General features: G+C 38.7%; 1 pseudogene; it reads left to right on the top strand.

Moving 5' to 3' along the window:
• Positions 1-22,924: 22,924 nt before the first annotated feature.
• LOC110573785 lies at positions 22,925-23,270 on the top strand (annotated as a pseudogene).
• Positions 23,271-23,975: the final 705 nt, after the last annotated feature.

Genomic DNA, 23,975 nt, shown 5'->3' with positions numbered 1-23,975 from the left:
AATTCCACATATAAGTGATACCATAAGATGAAACAACATTAGAATAATTGGGATCCCAGAAGAATAAGAAAGAGAGAGAGGGGCAGAAGGTATACTGGAGCAAATTATAGCAGACAACTTCCCTAATTTGGGGAAGGAAACAGGCATCAAAATCCAGGAAGCACAGAGAACCCCTCTCAAAATCAATAAAAATAGGTCAACACCCCGACATCTAATAGTAAAACTTACGAGTCTCAGAGACAAAGAGAAAAGCCTGAAAGCAGCTCGGGAGAAGAGATATGTAACCTACAATGGTAGAAACATTAGATTGGCAACAGACCTATCCACAGAGACCTGGCAGGCCAGAAAGGACTGGCAGGATATATTCAGAGCACTAAATGACAAAAATATACAGCCAAGAATACTATATCCAGCTAGGCTGTCATTGAAAATAGAAGGAGAGATAAAAAGCTTCCAGGACAAACAAAAACTAAAGGAATTTGCAAACACGAAACCAGCCCTACAAGAAATCTTGAAAGGGGTCCTCTAAGCAAAGAGAGAGCCTAAAAGCAACATAGACCAGAAAGGAACACAGACAATATACAGTAACTGTCACCTTACAGGCAATACAATGGCACTAAATTCCTATCTTTCAATAGTTACCCTGAATGTAAATGGGCTAAATGCCCCAAACAAAAGATACAGGCTATCAGATTGGATTAAAAAACAAGACCCATTGATATGCTGTCTGCAAGAGACTCATTTTAGACCCAAAGACACCCGCAGATTGAAAGTGAGGGGGTGGAAAACCATTTACCATGGTAATGGACACCAAAAGAAAGCTGGGTGGCAATCCTTATATCAGACAAATTAGATTTTAAACCAAAGACTGTAGTAAGAGTTGAGGAAGGACACTATATCCTACTTAAAGTGTCTATCCAACAAGAAGATCTAGCAATTGTAAATATCTATGCCCCTAACATGGGAGCAGCCAATTATATAAGGCAATTAATAACAAATGCAAAGAAACACATTGACAACAATACAATAATAGTGGGGGACTTTAACAACCCCCTCACGGAAATGGACAGATCATCTAAGCAAAAGATCAACAAGGAAATAAAGACTTTAAATGACACACTGGACCAAATGGACTTCACAGACATATTCAGAACATTCCATCCCAAAGCAACAGAATACACATTCTTCTCCGGTGGCCATGGAACATTCCCCAGAATAGATCACATCCTAGCTCACATATCAGGTACAACTGGTACCAAAAGATTGGGATCATTCCTTGCATGTTTTCAAAATACAATGCTTTGAAACTAGAACTCAAACACAAGAGGAAAGTCAGAAAGAACTCAAATACATGGAGGCTAAAGAGCATCCTACTAAAGTATGAATGGGTCAACCAGGAAATTAAAGAAGAATTAAAAAAATTCATGGAAACCAATGAAAATGAAAACACAACTGTTCAAAATCTGTGGGATGCAGCAAAGGCAGTCCTAAGAGGAAAGTATATAGCAATACAAGCCTTTCTCAAGAAACAAGAAAGGTCTCAAGTACACAACCTAACCCTACACCTAAAGCAGCTGGAGAAAGAACAGCAAATAAAGCCTAAGCCCAGCAGGAGAAGAGAAATAATAAAGATCAGAGCAGAAATCAATGAAATAGAAACTAAAAGAACAGTAGAACAGATCAATGAAACTAGGAGCTGGTTCTTTGAAAGAATTAACAAGTATGATAAACCCCTGGCCAGACTTCTCAAAAAGAAAAGAGAAATGACCCATACCAACAATCAGGAATGAAAGAGGAGAGATCACAACCAACACCAAAGAAGTACAGACAATGATAAGAACATATTATGAGCAACTCTATGCCAGCAAATTAGATAACTTGGAAGAAATGGATGCATTCCTAGAGATGTATCAACTACCAAAACTGAACCAGGAAGAAATAGACAACCTGAACAGACCTATAACCACTAAGGAAATTGAAGCAGTCATCAAAAATCTCCCAAAAAACAAAAGCCCAGGGCCAGATGGCTTCCCAGGGGAGTTCTACCAAACATTTCAAGAAGAATGAATACCTATTCTTCTGAAACTGTTCCAAAAAAATAGAAATGGAAGGAAAACTTCCAAACTCATTTTATGAGGCCAACATTACCTTGATCCCAAAACCAGACAAAGACCCCATCAAAAAGGAGAACTACAGACCAATATCCCTGATGAACATGGATGCAAAAATTCTCACGAAAATACTAGCCAATAGGATCCAACAGTACATTAAAAGGATTATTCACCACAACCAAGTGGTATTTATCCCTGGGCTGCAAGGTTGGTTCAACTTCTGCAAATCAATCAATGTGATACAATATATTAACAAAAGAAAGAACAAGAATCATATGATCCTCTCAATAGATGCAGAAAAAGCATTTGACAAAGTACAGCATCCTTTCTTGATCAAAACTCTTCAGAGAATAGGCATAGAGGGTCCATACCTCAATATCATAAAAGCCATCTATGAAAAACCTACAGCGAATATCATTCTCAATGGGGAAAAACTGAGAGCTCTCCCCCTAAGGTCAGGAACGCGGCAGGGATGTCCACTCTCACCACTGCTATTCAACATAGTATTAGATGTCCTAACCACAGCAATCAGACAACAAAAAGAAATCAAAGGCATCCAAATTGGCAAAGAAGAAGTCAAACTCTCACTCTTTGCAGATGATATGAGACTTTATGTGGAAAACCCAAAAGACTCCACCCCAAAACTGCTAGAACTCCTACAGGAATTCAGTAAAGTGGCAGGATATAAAATCAATGCACAGAAATCTGTGGCATTCCTATACACCAACAACAAGACAGAAGAAAGAGATAATAAGGAGCTGATTCCATTTACAATTGCACCCAAAAACATCAGATACCTAGGAATAAATCTAAACAAAGAGGCAAAGGATCTGTCCTCAGAAAACTGCAAAATATTCATGAAAGAAATTGAGGAAGACACAAAGAAATGGAAAAATGTTCCATGCTCATGGATTGGAAGAACAAATATTGTGAAGATGTCAATGCTACCTAGAGCAATCTACACATTCAATGCAATCCCCATCAAAATACCACCCACTGTTTTCAAAGAAATGGAACAAATAATCCTAAAATTGGTATGGAACCAGAAAAGACCTTGAAGAGCCAGAGGAATGTTGAAAAAGAAAAGCAAAGCTGGCGGCGTCACAATTCCAGACTTCCAGCTCTATTACAAAGCTGTCATCATCAAGACAGTATGGTACTGGCACAAAAACAGACACATCAATCAATGGAACAGAATAGAGAGCCCAGAAATGGACCCTCAACTCTATGGTCAACTCATCTTTGACAAAACAGGAAAGAATGTCCAATGGCAAAAAGACAGTCTCTTCAACAAATGGTGTTGGGAAAATTGGATAGCCACATGCAGAAGAATGAAACTGGACCATTTCCTTACATCACACACAAAAATAGACTCCAAATGGTTGAAAGACCTCAATGTGAGACAGGAGTCCATCCAAATCCTAAAGGAGAACACAGGCAGCAACCTCTTCGACCTCAGCCGAGGCCACTTCTTCCTAGAAACATTGCCAAAGGCAATGGAAGCAAGGGCAAAAATGAACTATTGGGACTTCATCAAGATAAAAAGCTTTTGCAAAGTAAAGGAAACAGTCAACAAAACCAAAAGACAACTGACAGAATGGGAGAAGATATTTGCAAATGACATATCAGATAAAGGGCTAGTATCCAAAATCTATAAAGAACTTATCAAACTCAACACCCAAAGAACAAAGAATCCAATCAAGAAATGGGCAGAAGACATCAACAGACATTTTTCCAAAGAAGACATCCAAATGGCCAACAGACACTTGACAACGTGCTCAACATTGCTTGGCATCAGGGAAATCCAAATCAAAACCTCAATGAGATACCACCTCACACCAGTCAAAATGGCTAAAATTCACAAGTCAAGAAATGACAGATGTTGGCCCGGATGCGGAGAAAGGGGAACCCTCCTACACTGTTGGTGGGAATGCAAGCTGGTGCGGCCACTCTGGAAAACGGTATGGAGGTTCCTCAAAAAGTTGAAAATAGAGCTACCATATGATTCAGCAATTGCACTACTGGGTATTTACCCCAGAGATACAAAAGTAGGGATCCAAAAGGATACGTGCACCCTGATGTTTATAGCAGCACTGTCCACAATAGCCAAACTGTGGAAAGAGCCAAGATGTCCATCGACAGATGAATGGATAAAGAAGATGTGGTCTATATATACAATGGAATATTATGCAGCCATCAAAAGGAATGAGATCTTGCCATTTGCAACGACGTGGATGGAACTGCAGGGTATTATGCTGAGCGAAATAAGTCAAAGAGAGAAATACATGTATCATATGACCTCACTGATATGAGGTATTCTTAATCTCAGGAAACAAACTGAGGGTTGCTGGAGTGGGGGGTGGGGTGGGAGGGATGGGGTGATTGGGTGATAGACACTGGGGAGGGTATGTGCTCTGGTAAGCGCTGTGAATTGTGCAAGACTGTTGAATCTCAGATCTGTACCTCTGAAACAAATAATGCAATATATTTTAAGAAAAAAAAAAAAGAAGAAGATAGGAGGGGAACAATGAAGGGGGGGGAAATCGGAGGGGTAGACGAACCATGAGAGATGATGGACCCTGAAAAACAAACTGAGGGTTCTAGAGGGGAGGGGTGTGGGAGGATGGGTTAGCCTGGTTTTGGGTATTGAGGAGGGCACGTTCTGCATGGAGCACTGGGTGTTATGCACAAACAATGAATCATGGAACACTACATCTAAAACTAATGATGTAATGTATGGGGATTAACATAACAATAAAAAAAATAAAAGTAAAATGAATGAAAAAAAAAGAAATTTAAAAGCCCCTGCAGGTTCTGTAATTAAGGCTCTTGATGAGAGGTTGGTTGTTCTATATTTTGGGGAAAGGTATGATAGTGTGTATATATGTACATGTGTGAATACATATGCATGTGTGTGACCGTGTATGCATATGCTGTGTGCACACATGTAATACATGTATGTGTGCCCATGAGTATGTATATATGTGCATGTGTGTTTTCTACTAGTTTCCCATTGAGGAGCTTGGAGGCATAGCTTTCCTCTAATATATCAAAGGTTTCATGAAAGGGTGTATGCTTTGAGTTAAGTCCCAAAATTTTGCTGAAGATCCTAAGTACTATTATTCTAGATATAACAATGCAGACTTGGAGAAATGTTTAACCTCAGGTGAATAGCTCTAGGTGGAAGTGGGCACAAGGCACAGAGCCTAGGACTAGTATATCACTCCTGTGTTAAGGAGGATGTATTTATAAAGTAGTATTAGAATCTCACTGTGAAGGTAAAAGGAGAGGGTCTCTGGGGCAAAGTGACCTTTGGGGGAGGGTGAAGCAAGTCTAGGAACTATGCTGCTCCCCCAAAGGGAACCTTATTTCTGTTCTTGGACCTATAGCATCCAGTTCTTTGTTTTTTCCTACATTGTTATTCCCTCTAGCTTTCTCCCAATTCTTCAGAAAAACATAGTATCTATTCTGCAGCCTTATGTGGGTGGTGTTGGGATAGTCGGCAAGGGAATTAAGAGACAAAGCAGTAAATGGAAGAGCGGCCTTACCATCTCACCTCTCCCTGAGGCCAATGTAACTGGAACCACAGGGTATAGAGAGGGAGGACAGTGATCCTAGAATTCACGACGCCACCAGGAGTGAAATGAACCAAACTCCACTACGTGACAACAAAGAAGCTTCTGCAACATGGACAAATGCAGGAGGGGATGGCAGACCAACCCCCTAAAATAAGGCAGGGGTGGGAAAGGTGGGTAAGAATGAGCAGACACTTGGCTCACAGTATGGTTTAGATCTTTGATAAAAAAGACTGGAATGACATGTGAATGAGAAGATTGAAAAGAGACCTATTGGATTTTTTACCATGTGTTGAAATATCCATGTGTATAATTTTAAAACGCCAAAATAGGGGCACCTGGGAGGCTTAGTAGATTAAGTGTCTGCCTTTGGCTCAGATCGTGATCTCAGGGTCCTGGGATGGAGCCCTGCATTGGGCTCCCTGCCCAGTGGGGAATCTGCTTCTCCCTCTGCCCCGCTCCCTCTGACCCTCCCCCCACTCATGCGCTCTCTCTCTCTCAAATAAATAAATAAAATCTTTAAGAAAAAAAAGAGCCAAAATGCATTTGCAATTAGCTTCCTGATATCATGAAAGTATGGGAACAAATTGAAACAAGGTACAAATTTTAAAAAGTAGGGTAATACTTAAAATATATTTCTTGAGAATTTCAATGATTCTGAATTATTCAAAGATCAGTGGGGGGGAATCATGGATTAGAAATGAATGTGGTTGAAATTGTATGTATCTTCAGCAACTTTATGCAAAGTCAGCAAAAAGGCTAACTACTTTTTAATTGTCAAAAATGTCAAAAGAAACTCAAGGAGAGTAAATGTAATTGAGGCAGGGGCAAGCCCTTGTCAGATTTTGTATTCAGTAACTTCAACAAAGCAACTCTTAAAATATTATGAGAAAAACTTTATATGTCCCATAGTCTTGTAGTCTTGGAAAGTAAGTAGAAATAGAATATATGCCCCTGAATGACTCCTTTGAATCAGAAAGTCATATCAGACCAATACTAGAAGTAGTATGATTTCCCTGTATCTTTTCTGGACTCTGTCCCAATCCATATATAGTGATTAAGATGGTAACTCTGAATGTGGCCCAGTTTCGGAGCAGTCAATTCAACCATGGTGTAGTCAGTCATCAAAGCATCCAGACCCACATGGTCATTTTATTTGCTGTTGTGTATAGAACCAGTTTATTATTTTCTGTTAAATTATTTGCAAGATTACTGAAGTGTGTTTTTTTTTCTTCCTGTTCTCATTGATAGACATTTATTTGTGGCTTAAAAATACTTGGTGAGGGAGAGGAGCAGAGGAGAAGGAGACCTAAATTTCGTCTGGTCCCAGAAATTCAGCTAGATAGGAATCGAACCATTCTGATCATCTATGAACTCAACAAGAGATCGAAGAAAAGAATAGCAACAAATCTCTGAACAGAAAAGTGACCACTTTCTGGAAGGTAGGACGTGCAGAGAAGTGAATCCGAGGTGATATATGGAAAGATAGACAGTGGGGCAGGGGCCCTCTGTCGGCTGCTTCTGGCAAGTGATAGAGCCGCGGAGCACAAAATTGGAAATTTTGGAAGTTCGCTCTGATGAGGGACGTCGCTCCAGTGGCTAAGCGGGGGGTGGAACCCTCTCTGGGACAGTGTGGTCTCAGGACCCTCGGGGTCACAGAAAGACCGGGGGTGCCTGATGTGGCAGAGCTCCCAGGTATCAGAGCAGGGCAGCTGGCTGCAGAGATGGAGCCGAGAAGTGTGCTCTCAGCTCGGGGTTGCCATAAACTGTGATCTGTGGCACAGTCGGACAACTGCTCCTCCAGCAGGGACCCAACAAGTGGCAGATCCAGGGAGACTCCCCTTCCTCCCCCAGGAGGAGCAGTGCGGGAGCGCACCGCAGGGATCTACTGGGTTTGGAGACTCGACATGGGGTCGGGTGCCAGAGATAGAAATGCTCGGTCACTGGCCGGGTGAGCACGGAGTGCGGCCGGAGACCGGGGAGACGGGAGTGATTGCTTTTTTCTGGGGGCACACTGAGAAGCCGGGTGCCGAGTTCTGGGCTCCTCTGGGGTGGAGATTGGGAGGCCGCCATTTTCACTCTCGTCTTCCAAAGCTATATGGAAAGGTTGCAGGGAGCAAAACCTCCAGGGAGCAAACCCAAGCAGATTACTTAGCCTGGGCCCAGCAAGGGTGGGGCAATTCCGCCTCTGGCAAAGACATTTGGGAACCACAGCAATAGGCCCCTCCCTGAGAAGATCAGCAAGAACAGCCAGCCAAGACCAAATTTACCGATCAATGAGAATGGCAGAACTCCAGCGCTAGGGGAATACTGCACATAGAATTCATGGCTTTTTTCCCATGATTTTTTAGTCTTTCAAAGTTAATTTTTTTTAACTTTCTTTTCCTTTTTTTTTTTTTTGAATTTTTCTTTTACCCCTTTTCAACCAACATCTTATCAATCCCTTTTTTAAAAAAATCTTTTTTATTTTTCATTTTTAGAGTCATATTTTATCCATTCAGAGTAGTTAACCTTATTTTTGGTATATATATATATAAGTTGTTCTCTCTTTAAAACTTTGGGATACAGTTTCTTCTAACAAACCAAAATATACCCTGAATCTCTAGTGTATGGCTTTGTTCTAGTTTCCTGCCTGATCACATTCTCTCCCTTTTTTTTTTAAATCCTCTTCTTACTTTTTTCAACCAACTTTTTATCAGTTCCTTTTAAAAATCTTTTATAATTTTCATCTTTACAGTCATATTCCATCATATTTACCCTTATTTTTACAGTTATATAAGTTTTTCTTTCTTTAAAAGTTTGGGAGGCACTTTCTTCTAACAGACCAAAATATGTCCAAAATCTAGCGTATGGCACTGATCTATGCACCAGCCTGATCATGTTTGATCATATTCTGTTTTTTGTTTGTTTTTATCTTTTCTTTTTTTATTCTTTTTTCTTTCTTTCCCTTTCTTTTCCACCAGTTTCAGGTCTCCTCTGATTTGTTTAGTGTATATTTTTCTGCATTCATTGTTACCCTGTTAGCATTTTGTTCTCTCATTCATCTATTTTCCTCTGGACAAAATGACAAGATGGAAAAAATCACCTCAACAAAAAGAACAAGAGGCAGTACTGACTGCCAGGGACCTACGCAATACGGACATTAGTATGATGTCGGAACTAGAGTTCAGATTGATGATTTTAAAGATACTACCTGGGCTTGAAAAAAGCATGGAAGGTATCAGAGAAACCCTTTCTGGAGAAATAAAAGAGCTAAAATCAAACCAAGTCGAAATCAAAAAGGCTATAAATGAGGTGCAATCAAAAATGGAGGCTCTAACTCCTAGGATAAATGAGGCAGAAGAGAGAATTAGTGATATAGAAGACTAAATGATGGAAAATAAAGAAGCTGAGAAAAAGAGAGAGAAACAACTACTGGATCACGGGGGCAGAATTCAACAGATAAATGATACCATAACATGAAATAATATTAGAATAATTGGGATCCCAAAAGAAGAAGAAGAAAGAGAGAGAAGGTGCAGAAGGTATATTGGAGGAAATTATAGCAGAGAACTTCCCTAAAGTGGGGAAGGAAACAGGCATCAAAATCCAGGAAGCACAGAGAACCCCCCTCAAAATCAATAAAAATAGGTCAACACCCCATCATCTAATAGTAAAGTTATGAGACTCAGACGCAAAGAGAAAATCCTGAAAGCAGCTTGGTACAAGATATCTGTAACCTACAATGGTAGAAACATTATATTGGCAGCAGACCTATCCACAGAGACCTGGCAGGCCAGAAAGGACTGGCAGGATATATTCAGAGCACTAAATGACAAAAATATGCAGCCGAGAATACTATATCCAGCTAGACTGTCATTGAAAATAGAAGGAGAGATAAAAAGCTTCCAGGACAAACAAAAACTAAAGGAATTTGCAAACAAAAACAAGAAATCTTGAAAGGGGTCCTCTAAGCCAAGAGAGAGCCTAAAAGTAACATAGACCAGAAAGGAACACAGACAATATACAGTAACTGTCACCTTACAGGCAATACAATGGCACTAAATTCCTATCTTTCAATAGTTACCCTGAATGTAAATGGGCTAAATGCCCCAATCAAAAGACACAGGCTATCAGATTGGATAAAAAAACAAGACCCATCAATATGCTGTCTGCAAGAGACTCATTTTAGAACCAAAGAAACCCCCAGATTGAAAGTTAGATACTGGTAAATCATTTATCATGCTAATGGACATCAAAAGAAAACTGGGTGGCAATCCTTATATCAGACAAATTAGATTTTAAACCAAAGACTGTAATAAGAGATGAGGAAGGACACTATATCCTACTTAAAGGGCCTATCCAACAAGAAGATCTAACAATTGTAAATATCTATGCCCCTAACATGGGAGCAGCCAATTATATAAGGCAATTAATTTCAAAAGCGAAGAAACACATTGACAGCAATACAATAAGTGTGGGGGACATTAACAGCCCCCTCATTGAAATGGACAGATCATCCAAGCAAAAGATCAACAAGGAAATAAAGACTTTAAATGACACACTGGACCAAATGGACTTCACAGATATATTCAGAACATTCCATCCCAAAAGCAACAGAATACACATTCTTCTCTAGTGCCCATGGAACATTCTCCAGAATCGATCACATCCTAGGTCACAAATCAGGTCTCAACTGGTACCAAAGATTGGGATCATTCCCCGCCTATTTTCAGACCACAATGCTTTGAAACTAGAACTCAATCACAAGATGAAAGTTGGAAAAAACTGAAATACATGGAGGCTAAAGAGCATCCTACTAAAGTATGAATGGGTCAACCAGGAAATTAAAGAATTAAAAAAATTCATGGAAATCAATGAAAATGAAAACACAACTGCTCAAAATCTTTGGGATGCAGCAAAGGCAGTCCTAAGAGGAAAGTATATAGCAATACAAGACTTTCTCAGGAAACAAGAAAGGTCTCAAATACACAACCTAACCCTACACCTAAAGGAGCTGGAGAAAGAACAGGAAATAAATCCTAAACCCAGCAGGAGAAGAGAAATAATAAAGATCAGAGCAGAAATCAATGAAATAGAAACCAAAAGAACAGTACAAGAGATTAATGAGCAGATATCAATGAAATAGAAAACAAAAGAACAGTAGAACAGATCAACGAGTTGGTTCTTTGAAAGATTTAACAAGATTGATAAACCCCTGGCCAGACTTATCAAGAAGAAAAGAGAAATGACCAAAATAAATAAAATCATGAATGGAAGAGGAGAGATCACAACCAACACCAAAGAAATACGAACAATTGTAAGAACATATTATGAGCAACTCTATGCCAGCAAATTAGATAACCCGGAAGAAATGGATGCATTCCTAGAGATGTATCAACTACCAAAACTGAACCAGGAAGAAATAGAAAACCTGAACAGACCTATAACCACTAAGGAAATGGAAGCAGTCATCAAAAATCTCCCAATAAACATAAGCCCAGGGCCAGATGGCTTCCCAGTGGAATTCTACCAAACATTTTAAAGAAGAATGAATACCTATTCTTCTGAAACTGTTCCAAAAAATAGAAATGGAAGGAAAACTTCCAAACTCGTTTTAGGAGGCCACCATTACCTTGATCCCCAAACCAAAGACCCCATCAAAAAGGAGAATTACAGACCAATATCCTTGATGAACATGGATGCAAACGTTCTCCCCAAAATACTAGCCAATAGGATCCAACAGTACATTAAAAGGATTATTCACCACAACCTAGTGGTATTTATCCCTGGGCTGCAAGGTTGGTTCAACTTCTGCAAATCAATTAATGTGATACATTAATCAAGAAGGAACAAGAATCATATGATCCTCTCAATAGATGCAGCAAAAGCATTTGACAAAGTACAGCATTCTTTTTGATCAAAACTCTTCAGAGTATAGGGATAGAGGGTCCATACCTCAACATCATAAAAGCCATCTATGAAAAACCTACAGTGAATATCATTCTCTATGGGGAAAAACTGAGAGCTTTTCCCCTAAGGTCAGGAACACGGCAGGGATGTCCACTATCACCACTGCTATTAAATATAGTATTAGCAATCCTAGCCACAGCAATCAGACAACAAAAAGAAATCAAAGGCATCCAAATTGGCAAAGAAGAAGTCAAACTCACTCTTTGCAGATGATATGATACTTTATGTGGAAAACCCAAAAGACTCCACCCCAAAACTGCTAGAACCCATACAGGAATTCAGTAAAGTGGCAGGATATAAAATCAATGCACAGAAATCAGTGGCTTTCCTATACACCAACAACAAGACAGAAGAAAGAGAAATTAAGGAGTCGATCCCATTTACAATTGCACCCAAAACCATCAGATGCCTAGGAATAAATCTAACCAAAGCAGTAAAGGATCTGTACTCAGAAAACTATAAAATACTCATGGAAGAAATGGAGGAAGACACAAAGAAATGGAAAAACGTTCCATGCTCATGGATTGGAAGAACAAATATTGTGAAGATGTCAATGCTACCTAGAGCAGTCTACACGTTCAATGCAATCCCCATCAACATACCATCAACTTTTTTCAAAGAAATTGAACAACTAATCCTAAAATTGGTATGGAACCAGAAAAGACCCCAAATAGCCAGAAGAATGTTGAAAAAGAAAAGTAAAGCTGGTGGCATCACAATTCTGGACTTCAAGCTCTGTTACAAAGCTGTCATCCTCAAGACAGTATTGTACTGGCACAAAAACAGACACATAGATCAGTGGAACAGAATAGAGAGCCCAGAAATGGACCCTCAACTCTATGGCCAACTAATCTTTGACAAAGCAGGAAAGAATATCCAATGGAAAAAAGACAGTCTCTTCAACAAATGGTGTTGGGAAAATTGGATAGCCACATGCAGAAGAATGAAACTGGACCATTTCCTTACACCACACACAAAAATAGACTCCAAATGGTTGAAAGACCTCAATGTGAGACAGGAGTCCATCAAAATCCTAAAGGAGAACACAGGAAACCACCTCTTCAACCTCAGCCAAAGCAACTTCTTCCTAGAAACATTGCCAAAGGCAAGGGAAGCAAGGGCAAAAATGAACTATTGGGACTTCATCAAGATAAAAAGCTTTTGCACAGCAAAAGAAACAGTCAACAAAACCAAAAGACAACCAACAGAATGGATGAAGATATTTGCAAATGACATATCAGATAAAGGGCTAGTATCCAAAATCTGTAAAGAACTTATCAAACTCAACACCCAAAGAACAAATGATGCAATCAAGAAATGGGCAGAAGACATGAACAGACATTTTTCCAAAGAAGGCATCCAAATGGCCAACAGACACATGAAAAAGTGCTCAACATCACTCGGCATCAGGGAAATCCAAATCAAAACCACAATGGTGAGTTTTGTGAAGTGTGCAAGACTGTTGAATCACAGACCTGTACCTCTGAAACAAATAATACATTATATGTTAAAAAAAAGAAAAGATAGCAGTAAGAGTAAAATGAAGGGGGGGAATCGGAGGGGGAGACGAGCCATGAGAGATTATGGACTCTGAGAAACAAACTGAGGGTTCTAGAGGGGAGGGGTTTGGGGGGATGGGTAGCCTGGTGATGGGTATTAACGAGGGCAAGTTCTGCATGGAGCACTTGGTGTTATATGCAAACAATGAATCATCTAACACTACATCAAAACTAATGATGTAATGTATGGTGATTAAGATAACATAATAAAAAAAAATACTTGGTGAATGCTTCAGATGTTGTATTAGGGTTGCCATATTAGGTTGTATTAGATGCTAGGGTTGCCATAACAAAATACCAGAAACTGGTGGCTTAAACAACAGAAATTTATTTTCTCATAGTTTGTAGGCTGGAAGTCCAAGATCAATGTGTCAGCAGGTTTGATTTCTCCTGAGGCCTCTCTTCATGGCTTGCAGATGGCCACCTAGTTGTTTTGTCTTCACATAGTCTTTTCTCTGTGCATGTGCATTCCTCGTGTCTTTCCCTCTTATAAAGATATTGGTCATATTGAATTAGGGTCCTGCCCATATGACCTATTTTACCTTAATTACTTCTTTTTTTTTTTTTACTTTAATATGTTAGTCACCATACAATACATCATTGGTGTTTGATGTGGTGATCCACGATCCATTGTTTTCGTATAACACCCAATGCTCCATGCAGTACGTGCCCTCCTTAATACCCATCACCAGGCTAGCCACTACCCCCTCCCACCTCCCCTCTAAAACCCTGTTTGTGTCTCAGAGTCCATAGTCTCTCATGGTTCATCTCTCCCTCTGATTTTCCTCCCTTCATTTTTCCCTTCCTTCTCCTAATGTCCTCCATGCTATTCCTTATGTTCCGCAAATAAGTGAAACCATATGATAATTGACTTTCTTTGCTTGACTTACTTCTCTTAGCATAATCTCCTCCAGTCCCATCCATGTTGATGTAAAAGTTAGGTATTCATCCTTTCTGATGGCTGAGTAATATTCCATTGTATATATGGACCACATCTTCTTTATCCATTCATCTGTTGAAGGGCTTCTCAGCTCTTTCCACAGTTTGGCTATTGCAGACATTGCTGCTATGAACATTGGGGTGCATATGGCCCTTCTTTTCCCTACATCTGTGTCTTTGGGGTAAATACCCAATAGTGCAATTGCTGGGTCATAGGGTAGCTCTATTTTTAAATTTTTGAGGAACCTCCACACTGTTTTCCAAAATGGCTGTACCAACTTGCATTCCCACCAACAGTGTAAGAGTGTTCCCCTTTCTCCACAACCTCTCTAACATTTGTTGTTTCTCTCCCTGTCCATTTTTGCCATTCTAACTGGTGTAAGGTGGTATCTCAATGTGGTTTTGATTTGAATTTCCCTGATGCTAGTGATGATGAACATTTTTTCATGTGTCTGTTAGCCATTTGTATGTCTTCTTTGGACAATTGTCTGTTCATGTCTTCTGCCCATTTTTTGACTTGACTATTTGTTTTTCAGGTGTTGAGTTTGAGAAGTTCTTTATAGATCTTGGATACCAGCCCTTTATCTGTAGTGTCATTTGCAAATATCTTCTCTCTTTCTGTGGGTTGCGTCTTTGTTCTGTTGACTGTTTCCTTTGCTGTGCAGAAGCTTTTTATCTTGATGAAGTCCCAAAAGTTCATTTTTGCTTTTGTTTCACTAGCTTTTGGAGATGTATCTTGAAAGAAGTTGCTGTGGGCAATGTCAAAGAGGTTACTGCCTTTGTCCTCTAGGATTTTGATGGATTCCTGTCTCACATTGAGGTCTTTCATCCACTTTGAGTTTATCTTTCTGTATGGTGTTAGAAAATGGTCGAGTTTCATTCTTCTGCATGTGGCTGTCCAATTTTCCCAGCACCATTTATTGAAGAGACTGTCTTTTTTTTCATTGCATGTTTTTTCCTGCTTTGTCAAAGATTATTTGACCATAGAGTTGAGGGTCCATATCTGGGTTCTCTATTCTGTTCCTTTGGTGTATATGTCTGTTTTTGTGCCAGCAACACGCTGTCTTGGTGATCACAGCTTTGTAATATTGCTTGAAATCGGGCAACGTGATGCCCCCAGCTTTGTTTCTCTTTTTCAACATTTCCTTGGCGATTTGGGGTCTTTTCTGATTCCATACAAATTTTAGGACTGTTTGTTCCAGCACTTTGAAAAACGTCATTGGAATTTTGATCAGGATGGCATGGAAGGTATTGATTGCTCTGGGTAGCATAGACATTTTAACAATGTTTATTTTTCTAATCCATGAGCATGGAATATTTTTCCATCTTTTTGTGTCTTCTTCAATTTCTTTCATGAGTGTTCTGTAGTTCCTAGAGTATAGATCCTTTACCTCTTTGGTTAGGTTTATTCCGAGGTATCTTATGGTTTTTGGTGCTATTGTAAATGGAATTGTTTCTCTAATCTCTCCCTCTACAGTTGCGTTGTTAGTGTATAAGAAAGCAACTGATTTCTGTGCATTGATTTTGTATCCTGCCACATTACTGAATTGCTATATGAGTTCTACTAATTTGGGGGTGGAGTCTTTTGGGTTTTCCACATAAAGTATCATGTCATCTGTGAAAAGAGAGAGTTTGACTCCTTCTTTGCCAATTTGAATACCTTTTATTTCTTTTTGTTGTCTGATTGATGTTGCTAGGACTTCTAGTACTATGTTGAACAATAGTGGCGAGAGTGGGCATCCTTGACGTCTTCCTGATCTTAAGGGAAAGGCTCTCAGCTTTTCCCCATTGAGGGTGATATTCACTGTGGGTTTTCCATAGATGGATTTTATGAAATTGAGGAATGTTCCCTCTATCCCTATACTCTGGAAAGTTTTAATCAGGAAAGGATGTTGTATTTTGTCAAATGCTTTTTCTTCATCAATTGAGAGGACCGTATGGTTCTTCTCTCCCCTCTTATTAATGTGTTCTGTCACATTGATTGATTTGCAAATGTTGAACCACCCTTGCATTCCAGGGATAACTCCCACTTGGTCATGGTGGATAATCCTTTTAATGCATTGTGGGAGTTTATCAGCTAGGATTTTTTTGCAGATTTTGGAATCCGTGTTCTTCAGGGATATCGGTCTGAAATTCTCCTTTTTGATGGGGTCTTTGCCTGGTTTGGGGATTAAGGTTATGCTGGCCTCATAGAATGAGTAAAGGCTCTATCTCCAAATACAATCATATTGGGGGCTAGGACTTCAACATTTGAATTTGGGGGGAGGGGGACACAATTCAGTTCATGGGATATTGCCATACTCATGAACTTGAAATTTTAGCATTACCCACTTTCCTTTTAAGGTTACAATTTATTGCTAATTGTAAAGAGCAAAATACCCTAAGTAAAGATTGAATTGGAAAAACCCTTGAAACTAATTTATGGATTTTAAAATTTACTTCAGCCAGGTAGAACCTCAGATTGCTAAGAGCTAAATGAATTATAACCACATGTTGACTATTAATCTTAGAAAATTCAGTTATCTAAGATGTTAGTAAAATCACTGGCAAATAAATAACAACTGTGAGAAAGAATAGAATGATCTGATCTTTTTCAGTTTGCAAATTTAAGAAAATCTAGGTGAGTTTTTTTCAGAGCTTTTCCTTTTAATTTTTTAAATTTTAATGATTTATTTATTTATTTATTGGGTTCAATTAGCCAACATATAGTACATCATTAGCTTTTGATGTAGTGTTCAGTGATTCATTAGTTTTGTATAACACCCAGTGCTCATCACAACACATGCCCTCCTTAATACCCATCACCTGCTCACCCCGTCCCTCCACCCCCCCTCCCTTCTGTAACCCTCAGTTTTTTTCCTGGAGTCCAGAGTCTCTCCTGGTTTATCTCCCTCTCTGATTTCTTCCCATTCAATTTTCCCTCCCTTCCCATATGCTTCTCTGCACTATCCCATATTCCACATGAATGAAACCATCTGATAATTGTGTTCCTCTCATTGACTTATTTCACCTAGCATAATACCCTCCCGTGCTTTTCCCTTTAAAAAAAAAGATTTATCTATTTATTTATTGTTATTTATTTATTTGAGAGAGAGAGGTAAGCCAGCAGGGGGAGGGAGGGGGGGGGCAGAGGGAAAGAGAGAATCCCCAAGCATAATTCCCGCTAAGTGTGGAGCTTGTCCCAGGGCTCGATCTCCTTACCAGAGATCATGACTTGATCCAAAATCAAGAGTTGTCCACTTAACCAACTGAGCCACCCAAGCACCCCCAGAGCTTTTTCCTTTTAATGAATCATATTAAATCCTAAAATAGCCGAAGTAAAGAGTTTTGCTTTCTAAAGCTAAATATTTAAGATACAACATTTTCCTTAAAAAAGCAAAGAACCAAAAATGTAAATTAATACATTCTAAAAATATGTAGTGAGGAAAGAAAGAGCTTTGTATATATAACCTAAAGAGATAGAAGTGATTTGTATGTTTTGTCTTAAGAATAGTTATTCCTTTTAGAAAGAGAGGAAAGAGTACTGAGATAAATCATTTTGAAAGATGATTGTTGTTCTGATTTGGCTTTCCTACTTTTAAAATAAACATGGCATGGATGCAAGAAAAGAAGCCTGTGGTTTTTCTGCAAATCGGGAGTGGCTCCTGTGTGTTGGCAAGTTTTGGTGTGTTTGTTCTCAGAGAAATTCTTCCTACTTTGAAAGTCCAAACCCTTAATTAGGGCTTAAAATATGATATTATGGTCATATAAAGTTATAAATATAAAAGATATTTTTAATTTACTTTTAAAATTAAAGTTAAAAAATTTACAATCTGTTCTTTTTTGCAAGCACCTATAACCACAGGTTTTATCCACTGTAAATATCTTACTTTTCCTTGAAAGTCCAGGTAATATTTTTTTGTTTATGATGCTTAATGATGTTTTCTGAGAGAAAAGAAATGTTTATATAACTGTATACCTAACTTTAATAGTTTCTAGAATGGTTTATGAAAATCAAAAAAGAAAGTCTTTTCCCCTCTGACATTGGTAAATAAATATCCTTCAATGATATAAAGCAGTGATAAAAATCTATTGCAATATCCACAGAAACCCCATTATGATAAGTTGCTTTCTAAAGATTGTGGTACCTTGCTTGTTAGGAGAAAATTTAGAGAACGTTGTAATTTCTATTGAGGTCAACAAAAATAAATATGGTTTTAAGTAGTCAAAGAATCAGAATTGGCCAATTTTAAAACAACAAAAATGATTATCTTTCTGAGCCCCAAACTTTTTCATTTGTCTTTTATTGTCTTTAATACGTAGTTAATACATATACATTGTAGAAATTAGGGAAACTTATTTGCGTTTCTTCCATATTCTAGAGAAAACCACTGTGAATTTTTTAATATAAATACTCTAGATATTTTTCCATGTGTATGTAACGTTTACTTAACACTTAACAGAATAACCTGAACAACGTTTCCTTGTTACTATATGTAGATTTTGGTATTTTTGATGGTTTTGCATAATATTCCATTGAATGGATAACATGTTTAACAAACTCCCATTGATGGATATTTGGGAAGTCTCTTAAGTTTTGCTAGTATAATCAATGCCTACATGAACACACACACACACATACATACATATCTATAGCTATATCTACATATGTATATATCTATACCAGCTATCTTTATGATAAGTGATAAATGATATTTCTTTAGAATAAGTTCCTAGATATATATTTACTGGATTAAACAGCATGCATATTTTGACAGATAGAAGCCCTCTTAACCAAAGATATAAAAACTGGTAAATGCCCTATTAATCAAAATAGGTGGCTAAGGAGGGGAATCATAAAAATATTATATATGTATATATACACACACACGGACATACACACATATATACATATAAAATATATATAAACATATACATGTAATTTAAGCATTTTATTTTTACTTAAAAAATATAAATGCATATTCATTCACTAATTTAGATGAAATTTTAAAATTTCTTTTTAGGACTAAGGAATTTGTTGTTGTTATTGTTGACAATGAGACCCATGATTAAAGTTCCATGTACACTCTCTTGGATAAATGACATCTGCAACGAATTGTTTAGGCTTTTTAGCTTCCCTTTTTTTAAGGTGGAGCAAGAACTGAAAAAATGTATACTCCTTCTCCAATCTTTTGCTCCTAATTTGACATTTGTATGTGTGTGATGTGCCTTTAGACTCTATCCAAAGCATTCAAATTGGTTTTCCCTGAAACATCTCTTTTTCTTTTCTTTTATGTAAAACCGATTAAATAACATAATTATGAAACAAGTACAATTGACATAAAAGTATTTTTTAAAAAACCAAACCACTGACTCTTGATAAGCAGAATACTCAAAATTCAAGAGGAGATCAAAGAGTAGTCTACTGGTATAAAGGACTCAATGGGTCCTTGCCAGCAGTGTGTTTTATAGAATCAGTAGAGTGTCAGTTTAATAATTTAGTTAATTCAGGGTTGATTGTGAGAGTTTCTACTAAATGCCTTTCAGTAAAGTACCGTTGACTTGCTCTCTTTCTGCAGTATATGAGAGTGTTTGTCTCCTTCCACTCTGGTTCTCAAACTTTAGTGGCCATAAGAATCATTTGGACAGGGGTGCCTGGTTGGCTCAGTTGGTTAAGTGTCTGCCTTCGGTTCAGGTCATGATCCCAGGGTCCAGGTATCAAACCCCACATAGAGCTCCGTGCTCAGTGGGGAGCCTGCTTCTCCCTCTCCTGCTCCCCCTGCTTGTGCTCTCTCTCTCTCTCTGTCAAATAAATAAATAAATAAAAATCTAAGAAAAAAAAGCAAGAATCACTTGGACAGCTTGTTAAAAATGCAGATTCTTGATACACCATTCTAATAGATTCTGATTTGGGACAAGTCCCAAGAATCTGCAAAATATCAACCAAGGTGATCAGGTCAAAATTTTAATTCAAGGAAGAGATTCTATGATTCTCATTAACCCACAGACAGTCTTCTAACAAAATTTGGTTAAGGTAACAATATTACCCATTTAGGTCATTTCACCTCCTTGATCCAACCTATTTATTCTAGAGAGATAACTTTTAGGAAAAGAATTCTCTTGGTCCATCCAGCTTTTCTATGACAGAGATTTTGACAATCTAAATATTCAGATTTATTTTTGAAAAATCAAAACTAGATATCTGAAAAATCTAAATGCATCTTAGCAGTAGGGGGTAGATCCTCTACAGCACACCAGATAGGATTTTTCAGAGTTGGATTGGGATTCAGAGGTGACTCAGCTTCTTTTTTTTATTTTTAAATTTGAGAATAGTTGACATACAATATTATATTAGTTTCAGGTGTACAACATAGTGATTGAAATTCTCTATATATTATGCTGTGCTCATCATTAGTAGCTGTCACCATACAATGCTATTACAATATCATCGACTATATTCCCTATGCTGTGATTTATTCATTCTATAACTGAAAGCCTGTATCTCCCACCCCTTCACCCAATTTGCTCATCACCCCTATCCTCCCTTTCTCTGGCAACCATCAGTTTGTTCTCTGTATTGATAGGTCTGATTCTGCTTTTTGTTTGTTTATTCATTTGTTTTGTTTTTTAGATTCCATACGTGAATGAATTCATATGGCATTTGTATTTCTCAGTCTGACTTATTTCACTTAGCGTAATACCCTCTACGTCCATCCATATTGTCACAAATAGCATGATCTCATCCTTTTTCAGGACTGTGTAATATTTTCTTTCATATGCAGATATATCTTCTTTATATATTCATCTATCAGTGGACACTTAGGTTGCTTCCATATCTTATCTATTGTAAACAATGCTGCAATAAACACAGGGGTACATATATCTTTTCAAATTAGTTTTTGTTTTCTTTAGGTAAATACCCAGTAATGGAATTATTGGATCATATAGTATTTCTATTTTTAACTTTTTGAGGAACCCCATACTATTTTTCACAGTGGCTGTGCCAATTTATACTCCCACCAATAGCGCGTGAGCTTTTTTTCTCCATATCCTCGCCAACACTTGCTATTTCTTGTCTTTTTGATTTTAGCCATTATGACAGATGTGGTAACACAGATTCTTGCCTGTATATTAAACAGTTTCATAGGGGCAACCTCATCTTAGTTTTTACCCGAGTCATTTTGCCATTAAATGGAATTTAAATAAACCTACAACCAGGTGATGAAGGAATTTGTTCTCTAAAAACCACATCTCTAGTAAGCCAATGATACTAAAACGTGAATTTATTTTTTTATTTAAAAAATTTTTATTTATTAATTTTTAAATTCCAGTATCATTATAAAACCTGAATTTATAATAAGGAGGTAATGCCCATTATCTCCTAAAACAATAGCAACAACAAAATTCTCAATTTTTTTTTGACAATAGAAAACCACAGTTAATTTATTAACACTTTTAAAGGTTTGGGGGCTTCATTCATCTTGACTAAATTACAGTGTAGCTACCTAGTGTCTTGCAGAGAAGGGGGCCATGAGGGGATTTTTATCAGGTTTTTTTTTTTTTTTGCTATTTTTCAGGCTTGAGAGGTGGTATTCAGCTGCAAAGGAAGATATTTTCATACTGGAATGAATATTTCTGATTCTTGCCTTGCCAACGTAGGGCCTACCCTAGGACACTGAGAGCCTGGAGAGCTATGGCTGGCCTGATGGAGTCAATGGATATCAGGAAGAGAATGTCCAGAGGTCAAGGAAGAGTTGAAATTTGGAGAGACTATCTGTGGCTCTAGGAAGCTGAAGCAGGAGTCTTATTTTAAGGTGCCTGAGGCTTTCATCTGTGAGTCAGGCAGGAAGTGTTAAAGGCCTCAGCTTTCTCAGAAAAGTAGGGGAGTAATTATACGTGAGCATCAGGCTGAAAGTCCAGGACTCCAATGATCCATCCAACCTCACAGGTTTCATGGTTCTTGACTGCTTATCGCAGTATCTCTAGGGCCTTGTCTGATCCAACTGGAACCAGTAGATGTCCAGAGGGAATGAGGAAGTACAGGGGCATTAATATTGTATAGGCAAACATGACTAAAGGGAGATGGGATACAGGAAGGAATCAGCAGATAAATTGCCCACCCTTTCTAACAGAAGATTTCGAGACAGAATGGCTCCATATGGCCTTTTCTAGAGAGGTCCCATGACACTGAGCAGTCCATTGCTACAGCCAGTTTAGTAATGCACTATTGTGTTTACCTTCTCTCCTTACCTGAATGAATTCTCTTTTTTTTTCACTCTTGCCTTCCTGACATTATACTCCCCAATAACACATTAGCACAAAAGCTTTGCCTTGGGCTCTGTTTTGGTTTTTTTTTGTTGTTGTTTGTTGTTGTTTAAATTGAGGCTAAGAAAATGGATTCCAGCATAACCCTAAAAAGAAAACTCTCAGGATGGAATTTTGGAGTTGGTTTACCTTCTTGACTAAAGGCAATAGAGACCCCACTGTGGTGGTAAGTGGGAGGATAATGACCCCTGGCAGTGAAATCACAATGAAGTTTTGCCTGTGGTTAGTTGGGAGGAGATGCAAGGTAGAAGGCAAGGCATTCCGAGATCATTATGTGGAAAATACTAATTATAAGACTTCTCACATGGTGTGACTGCCTTTGATGGCAGTAGAAATCTTATATAAAGAAAATGATACTTTCCTCAGCTGCCACTAAGGAGCTCAGTCCTTCTGAGAAAGCTAAGTCGGCATTGGGGTCAGGCCCTTACTTTATCCGGCAACTAGCACTGAGCCTGGCAGTGAACACTCAGCATTTGCCTGCACCATGGCCTTTGTCTAGGAGCTCGCCTGCATCTTCTTAGCCCTCATTGTGCATGATGATGAGGTGACAATCATGGAGGTTAAGATCAATGCCCTCATTAAAGCAGAGGGTGTAAATGTTGAACCTTTCTTGCCGGGCTTGTTTGCAAAAGCCCTGGTCAATGTCAACATCAGAAGCCTCATCTGCAACCTTAGGGGCTCGTGGACCTGACCCAGCAGCTGGTGCTGCCCTAGCAGGAGGTCCTGCTCCCTCCACCACTGCTGCCCCAGCTGAGGAGAAGAAAGTAGAAGCCAAAAAAGAAGAATTGGAGGAGTCTGATGATGACATGGACTTTGGTCTTTTTGACTAAACCTCTTCTGTAAACTGTTCAGTAAATAGCTAAACTCTTGGGCACTTGGGGGCTTAAGTGGTTAAGCATCTGCCTTCGGCTCGGGTCATGATCCCAGGGTCCTGGGATCAAGCCCTGTGCAGGTGTGTGTGGGGGGTGTCCCTGCTCAGCAGGGAGTCTGCTTCTCCCTCTGCCCCTCCCCCCCACTTGTGCAATCTCTTTCTCTTTCTCAAATAAATAAATAAAATCTTTAAAAACATAAATAACTGAACTCTTAAAAAAAAAGGGGGCACCTGGGTGCCTCAGTCAGTTGAGCACCAGCTCTTGCTTTTGGCTCAGGTCATGGGTTCGAGCCCCAAGTTGGGCTCTGTGCTGGGCGTGGAGTCTGCTTAAGATTCTCTCTCTCTCTCTCCCTCTCTCTCTGCCCCTCCCCCACTCTCCCTCTCTCTAAAAAAAAAAAAGAAAGAAAGAAAACAAAATGATATACTCAGGGCAGCTAATGGCATACTTAAGGGTTCCTCTGAAAACCAGAGGTGTCAATGGTAGTCCAGTCTCAGGGTAGACTGGTTTGAAAATCAGATCCAGATTCTAATTATAAGGACAGTAGAGATGTAAAGGAAATTAAATTTGTAACTTCTATGTATATATACTATTTAAAACCAGGACCCAGATGGGGAAGAGGGCACCAAAGACCTGTGATGAGGATATTTGAATGGATAAACCTAA

The sequence above is a fragment of the Neomonachus schauinslandi genome, chromosome 13, assembly GCF_002201575.2.
Source record: "Neomonachus schauinslandi chromosome 13, ASM220157v2, whole genome shotgun sequence".
NCBI lineage: Eukaryota > Metazoa > Chordata > Mammalia > Carnivora > Phocidae > Neomonachus > Neomonachus schauinslandi.
This window is presented reverse-complemented; position numbering and strand designations above follow the sequence as displayed.